Below are 8,133 nucleotides of genomic sequence, written 5' to 3'. Positions count from 1 at the left end.
TCATTGAATTATATTTCCAACTTTCCGTTTCTAGATCACGTGATATCGCGATATTCTTCCCTACAAGTTGTGTCAATAAAACACGTAACAAGACCATGGAACTACTTTTATAGAAAATGTGCTGTTTTCTCATAACAATAACACAGTAATTATTTAAATGAGCTTATTGTAAAATTAAAGAACTAAAATGGTTGCCAAAATATTTAAATTAAAACTTGATATTATCATTATAGATTATCCCTCTTCAATTTCAAAGTACAACCACCTGCACTCAGATGAAAATGAATGTGATAAAATAAAAAATTCTTAATTTTTTTCTTCATATTGCTAAGTGGCTCATGCTCTCTTTGGCCCCTGACCCCAAATGCATGCTTTTGCAATCATCTTAATTTCTCTTTCAAACGGTGAATTTTCCTTTAAATATTACGCTAATGTAAAAGACTCTTTGTAATTACACTGAAACAAACTATTATTTTATAATAAGCTCATTCCATTTCTTTTGTATATTTCCCTCTAAGGTTTCTTAATTATTAAGTTTACCATGAGCAATGTAAATTGAAACTCAGATTTTTCTTTTTTTTTAAGTTTTTACATTCCGTTTACATTCAGATATTTCGCAATTTATATTAGCTACGAATGCATCCTTTTCCGAAATAACGAAAAAAAACTATAATAAAAGTTAAAATCTGATATATTAGAGAATCACTACTTACTCTACATCGACATCGCTCTCATCCACTTCACCTTCCTCATCATAAGCTAAAATAATAGTTGAAATAAAAATTGAATAAATCTTATTTAGAAAAAAATTAAATCTCTCATTTAAGAAAATATATTTTTCCGAGATTTTAAAGATTTATTAATGTCATTGTAAAATAAAGTTTTAATATATTGCAACACTAAATTTCATTTTTAGCTATTTATATTAAAACTAGTTTAAGTAGAGGCAGAATTTTCAAGGCATATTAATGGAGCTCTATCACCAACAAGTGAAATTGTTTAGCCTTCATTGTAGCAAATGCCTCTGACATCATTTTTTTAAGTTACACACAAGTTGTTTACAAAAGGTTTGTATATAAACGAATCTGACAACACTTATTTGCGTGTTGGTGAATCATATCTTTGCAAAAGACCTTACTCTGTTGCAGTATAGTTTATTTTTCTTCTCAAAAACAATAAAATAGTCTTTGTATCTTTGCAAAATTGTCCACAGAAGGTAGTATTAAAAGGACATTATGGTAGACAAGACGTAACCAACATATTTTGGGAAAAGTGACGCTTCTAAATTAGTCAAGATAGTAAAAGAAATTTTTTTAAAAAAATGGAAAGAAGTATGCTACTTATAGACTGGTTATTGGAGTTCTACGAATCCTTTTTTTTTACGAATGACTTAGCAAATGGCATTTAAAAAAAACAGTACTACGTAATAAACAAAGTTTGAAACTTATTTTTTGTTAGTAAGAACAATATGAGAGGTTCACTTAAGTAATTAGTTAAGTTCAGTTAAGTATTAAAAAATCAAAGCATAGCTTGAAACATTTAATTCTAAATAATTTATTGAATAGTCAGTACTTGGTGTGGTTTTTAAATTTGTGGTTCAACAACTTTGCTAGGATCGGTTCGTCAAGATGTTTATAAATTTTGCATATACGTGAATAACTTAATGTTAAACAATATTGTGATTTTATTATGTCCATAAGAAAAAATTAAGCTGCGCTTCTTAAAGTCGCTATTAAAATCACGGCAAAACAATGAATGAGACTTTTAAAGATGCAAAATTTCCTAAAGATGGCATTTTTTCCCTAAAAGTTAATTTTCCAATAAGTCTTCCCAGGCCACTGTTAAAAATTCACTTTGACAGTCTGCGGCACCTTTCCAAAAATTGGTCATTCTCTGGTTGTGTAAGAAATATTTTTAGGCTGTGTATTTGAAAGTAACACTTTTTTGCAAATAAAATTTAATTGAAATAAATTAATAATAATTTATTTAAATAATAAAAAATTTTCAATTTCTCATTAAATCGTAATATTCCTCTATTAAAAAATCCAAAGTGGCAGTTTTTGGCGCAGCTGCCGCACTTTGGCTATCAAATAATAGACTATGAAAGAGTTTTAGTATATTCTGACTGATTCGTTTCAATTGGTTACGAATGAAATTTATTTCAAACCTTGTTTAAACTTATTACAAATTAATTAGTTTAGAAATCTTGCTCTGTTGTACAAATATTAAAAGCAACTTTGCGTATCTCAGCTATAGTAGTGGTTGGCTCTACTGTGTCATTTCTCAAAGACTAGTTATTTTTACATAGGGTAACATGATAGTAAAGAAAAGAAAATTTTAGATTTCATTAAAATATTATATTATTTTGCTGATTACATTAGCACTTGTTGTAAAAAAGACAAATTTTTTCTAAAGCAAAAAATGTTCCGTATATTGTTAGTAAATGTTTTTAACGGTCATAATAAACCAATGGTTTGGCGAATTCAATTCTATCTTTCATACCACTGCAAGATTTTATGTTTTGGGATAAAACTTGATTTTAATAATATCTTGTTTTATCTAATAGTTTCTTTCTGTGGGATTTTCCACTCCTTTCCTGTTTATAAATTGACTAACATTACCGATTTGGCAAAGATGCACTATAGCAGTAGTGCCAATAAACTTACCAAAATAATACCTGCCCATAAATTGTCAAAATTTTATCATCCTTTATCTAGTTCTTTATAGACATTTTTTTGTTAAACTTATAATTTATTTTAATAAGGTGAAAAAATGCAGTATGATATAAAATATTATTTTAAATTACAAATCTACGTAAAATTAAAAAAGTATAAACATTTTTGAAATGTTTATAATCAATTTTATGAAAATACGAAATCTATATTTTGTTTATGTTTTTGCATGTCTCTAAAAACATTTTATTAATTGATTAAATACTGTAGTGGACCAGAGAATTTTCATTGGACTATCCTTCAAGTTCAAAGCTGTATCAAAATGAATATTGAAGGGTCTCTTAAAATCTATAAGAAAATTATAATTTACAAAATCAAAACTTTTTTTCTTATATTTATTAAAAATTCCAGAGAAACATTTATACTGTACACGAGTTTTAGAGAGTCCTTAACTGTTCTAGTCAGGTATCCATAAATATTTAAAATTACAAAAATATGAAAGATATGATTTTTATACATACGATTAGGTCTGGGATATTTCTCCCGTTCCTTCTCCCAATTATTCAAGAGAGCAAATATATAATATTCACTCATAGTATCAATAAGCGCCTTTTTGAATTTTTACTCAAAAAGTAAGTTGTTCACTTGAGAAATCTCAAATAAGAATGAGAAGTTAACTTTTTTAATACCTTTGTTGGAGGATTTAAAAGATGTCAACAATGTTTTAAAACATACTCATTGTTCAAACAATGGCATAAATTTAGTTTTTCAAGCATTTCTGTAACTGTTTATTAAACTTAAGTATTGTTGTAAATATTTTTAGATTACGTAAAATTGTATAGTATAGAGTACAATAATAAGGGTTGAAATGTCTCAAAATATAATTAAGTTATTTTATTTTTTACGCAATATCTTTCATTTTAAATACAGCAGTGAGAAATTTGAAAGCAAAGATCGTAAAATATATCATAGTAACCAAAAATGAGATTTCATCAAAACTGAACGAAAATTATCACCACACCAGGGGGGNCAGGGGGGGGGGGGTCTATTCTACACCACTAGAGCCAATAATATTAATCTTCTTACGATTAAGGACATAATTCTTAAAAAGTTGTTTCAAAAAACAGCAAATGTTTTTAAAAAGCATTGTGTTATAGTTTTGTTTTGTGAGTAGTGCCGTATGGGAACGATCTTGAAAACAAATTTTGAGATTTGGCAAGGGTATAAAGTTCTCATTTTCGTCGTAAAACTTTACAAATGTTTTTTTTTATTTCTTTTTTAAATCATTAGTATCCTGAAGATACATTGTAAATCTGAATGAGTTTGGGAATAATATAAATAAATAAAAAATATAAAATTTAGTTAATATCAATTACTTCTTTTTTAAATGAATTGACATAACATATATTAATTTTATACTTAGACGGAAGTTTGATTAGTTACCCTCAAAAAATATTTTACTGACTTTAGTTCCTGTTTTTAGTATCAACAAGATCTATAGATAAATACAACAAATCTAAAAATGTGTATTGTTTAGGAACTTCAATGTGAAATTAAATTAAATTATTTTTTATGTGGTATGAAAAGATGTTTATCTTCACGAAGCATTTTATTGATAGTCACAAATCCATAATAAACATTTTCTTAATATTCTTATTTTGATTAAAATCTAAACTCACAAATTAACTCTCTGTTAGTATTAAATGAAACTGCATTCAAACAGGCCAAGAAACAGCTATTTTTTCATAATTTACTGATTTTTCAACTAAATCAGGAGTCACTAAATAATAAAACAACTAAATCTGACATTTTTGGGATGCAGGTTTCAACAAAAATTATTAAATTAATTATGTGCTGCCTCAAATGAGCATGAACAGCCAAGTCCATGGCAGGATTGCTCAATTCCCAAACCTCATGATTACCTTTTCTCTAAGATTGTGTTAAAAGTATGGGTAAACGCAAACACGCGTTTACAGTTTTATATAAGTTTTCTCTCTTATATGGAAAGAAAAGTTTCAAAACTTTTAAAATAGGGAAGTTCAAAAGTTGAATGTTAAGAGTCTATGGTATTTTTTCATTTCCTTTTATAACCGGTGTTAACAACCAACCCGGCTTTTGGTTGACGTGTTCAGATCCGTAGTCCTGTGATTTCGAACACATTTTGAAGACACGGGGAATTTTGGATCATGTATTGCAGTGTTTCCCAAAGTGTGCTACGCGTACCCCCAGGGGTACGGGAACAGTTTAGCGGGGGTACGCGTTCTTATGCGAAATATCCTACAACAAACGAAAATTTCACAAAATTTTATTTAAAAACAAAGTTAGCCATGAAAATGTACTATTATGTATTTTTCGATTGGCTGTTTTTTGCACAGTTAACAGTTAATCATTAGAGGTGACAACAGCCATTTGTGATTTTTAACTTTTGAGGGATTTTTTTATAGTAAAAATTACATTAATTTTTTTATGAGTGGTACACAGCGTTACGAAAAATTTAGAAAGGGTACACAGAAGATGTAAGTTTGGGAAACACTGATGTATTGGGAGAACTTTGCCTTCCTGGGGAAAATTTAGAGGGAACTAACCCTCATTCACGTTACATGAAAAGGAACACTATCCACTGTTAGCCCAAATGGCAAGGAGATTCTAGCACTCCATAGTTCGTCTACAACTGAGAGCAATTTTTCCTCAACTCTGTGGTCGATGCGAGCCCGAAGCAGAATTTATATCGGCCAGCCATCACTGGGAATCAAAAGTTGGTCACCTCATTGGGAGGCTCTATTAATACCTTCTAGAAAAGAAAAGGTCTTAATCTAGGTTACCATAAACAAGAAATTTAATCCTTTAGTAGTCCAAACGTAATGTCGTATTTACCACCTCTGCACAGTTTAGTAACCCGAAAGTAGTGACAGTTTTCTTATTTTTCACCCACTGCGCAGTTTATGTTCGTTACGTCGGACTACCAAATTGATCCATGCTGTTGCCTTCTTTCTTCTAGGAGGTGTTGGCTCTATCTTTTGAGTAAATCTATCTCTTGAGTAAATGGTTGTGGCGATTAATTTCGGTTATTAAAAAAATATTCGTTGGAAATATTTACCTTTTTTGTTCTAAGAGCATCCATCCATCCGCTTATAATTTTGGGATCTCGAAATACCCATAAGAAAATTAATATGAAAAATAAGATCATGAGTTGACTTCATGATCATGACTTCTAGGATTCTAAAAGATAATGATACATGCATGAAAATGAGGGAAATGATTGTTATGAGAAAACAAATAATTCGTATCGACCAGCCACCGCTAGGAATCGAATCCGGTCCACCTCATCCGATCCATCCTCCCGGTCCATCTCTTTGCTCTAACTCTGTCTTGAGGGTGTGGTGGGGGGGTTTATCGACAATGTCAACCTTCGTAAAGGAACCCCTACATAGAATAGAGTTAACAGGTTTTATATACTAGTGAATTGGAATTTTCGTAGTGATAGATACACTACAGTGCTCCCCCACCAGAATTATATCTGTGATGGAATTCGATGAGCAGATACCACTAGTTTATTCATGGCTGTTTTGTGAGAAGCCTGGAGAGCTGTATTAAGATAACCATACTTTTTTGTGTGCTGATCGTGAGAGCTGTATTGGATTCACAGTCACTCCTGTGTTGCCTTTAGCAGTAGAGTGTATACATTGTACGTTGTGCGTGATCGAGACTGAGTAGCAATGGCACGAGGATGTGGATAGTGACTCAGTCGCAAGTCACCTGTTCAATGTGGACTATCCATTGAAGTAGGCATGTTCAGATTGAAGTGGGAGTTACTGTCAAGATAGGAGAGTTCATATCAAAGTGAGAGTTTCTGCTTAGGTAGACATGCTCGCATCACGCTCTGGTCACCAATGTGAGGCGTATGTTATTGACCATGTCAACCTTTATCTATGAAAAGGTACCCCAACATAGAATCGCGTTAACATGTCTTATATACTATACTACAAGGGCTGCAAAATTCATGTCAGTAGGTGGCAGATATTGTGAAGTTATTAAGCAGTTTTATCTCTCAAACGCTGCATTTTAAATCTGAAAGGGGTAATTCTAATAAAATTATAATTTTCACTTAACTGCTGTATATTTAACTTTTTAGCAGATGTGTCAGAAATACTTCTTTTTTACTATGTTTATACTATGTTTGCATCCTAAGAGATTTTGAAATACTTGCATTTTATCTCTTAACGCAACGGAGACAAACAGAAAACACATGTATTACGAGTAGGTTATGTCTCTTAATAAATTTCTTGGTGCTACTTATAGGACTATTCTGATAAGGTCATAAGAAAATAAACTCCAATCTCATAACTAATCTTTAATTTCGGCGTATTTCTCATACTTGTCTTTGAAGATTTTATCACCTGATCTAGGAATAGGTCAGCGAATTTTAAAAATTTATTTGAACTCTTCTGATGTATTATTACTGCGTGTTATTTTAAATGGATTTTTCTGAATTAGTTTCTACAATTGCTCTAATTATGTATTCTTTGCATATTAAAGGTATATTTAGTATTTTTTTCTGTTACAGATAATCAGAAAAGTTTGCAATATGTTTGTGTAGTAACCAGTAGTTTAATATGGAAGTCCTCTAATGCCTGCGTAATGATGGTTTGATGAAATGATAGAAAGCAAAGATATGGATCTGATTCAACAAAAATGTAAGTTTAATCCTTTAATACATTTTTGACTCTTCGGGTCAGGGATGTCAAAGAAACTACTTCAGTTTTTAAACTATTTTTGAGCTTTCTATTTGGCCTTAATTTTTTATCTTTATTTAGCTACCTCTAAAAATATTCCAAATCTTTTCCTCGGAAATAGTATCTTAATGCTGAATTCGAGAATGTTTTTCCGTAACAAATATTGAATTGCTATCACTGGAGCTTAAACTTTTCATATCAACTTACAAAAATTTCATTGCAATGTTTTTGTTAAACTTATGCATCATGCAAAAATTTATTTCAAATTCACTCAGGCTATTAATAGCTAATCTTTTTAGTCAGTAAACGTTAGTCTTTTAAGAACTTCATGTTTGAACACTTAACTACAATGCAAATTTTACATCTGGTTATTGTTAAAGCACTAAATGTGAGCATTTACTGAAACTAGTTTCTTTTTTAGAGCGTGCGAATATAAAACTTCATTGTTTTAATGTAAAAAGTTTAACTAAACTTTAAACGTGTATCCCACAGTTCATTAAGAGCTCGCTGAGGAAATTTGTCTTCCGTTGAGATCTCAATTTAAAACAATCAAAAAATTACAGAAATTAAAAAAAAAATTGAAAGGAGCATCGTTTATATGACGATTACTTATACGACGTTTACATTTATACGACGTTTTAGTGTGGTCCCAAATCATTCCTATTCATTTTAATGTAAAAATATATCGTTTATACGACGCACAGAATCGGTTATATAGTATACTTTAA

Source organism: Parasteatoda tepidariorum, chromosome 2, assembly GCF_043381705.1.
Source record: "Parasteatoda tepidariorum isolate YZ-2023 chromosome 2, CAS_Ptep_4.0, whole genome shotgun sequence".
Taxonomy (NCBI): Eukaryota; Metazoa; Arthropoda; class Arachnida; order Araneae; family Theridiidae; genus Parasteatoda; species Parasteatoda tepidariorum.
This window is presented reverse-complemented; position numbering follows the sequence as displayed.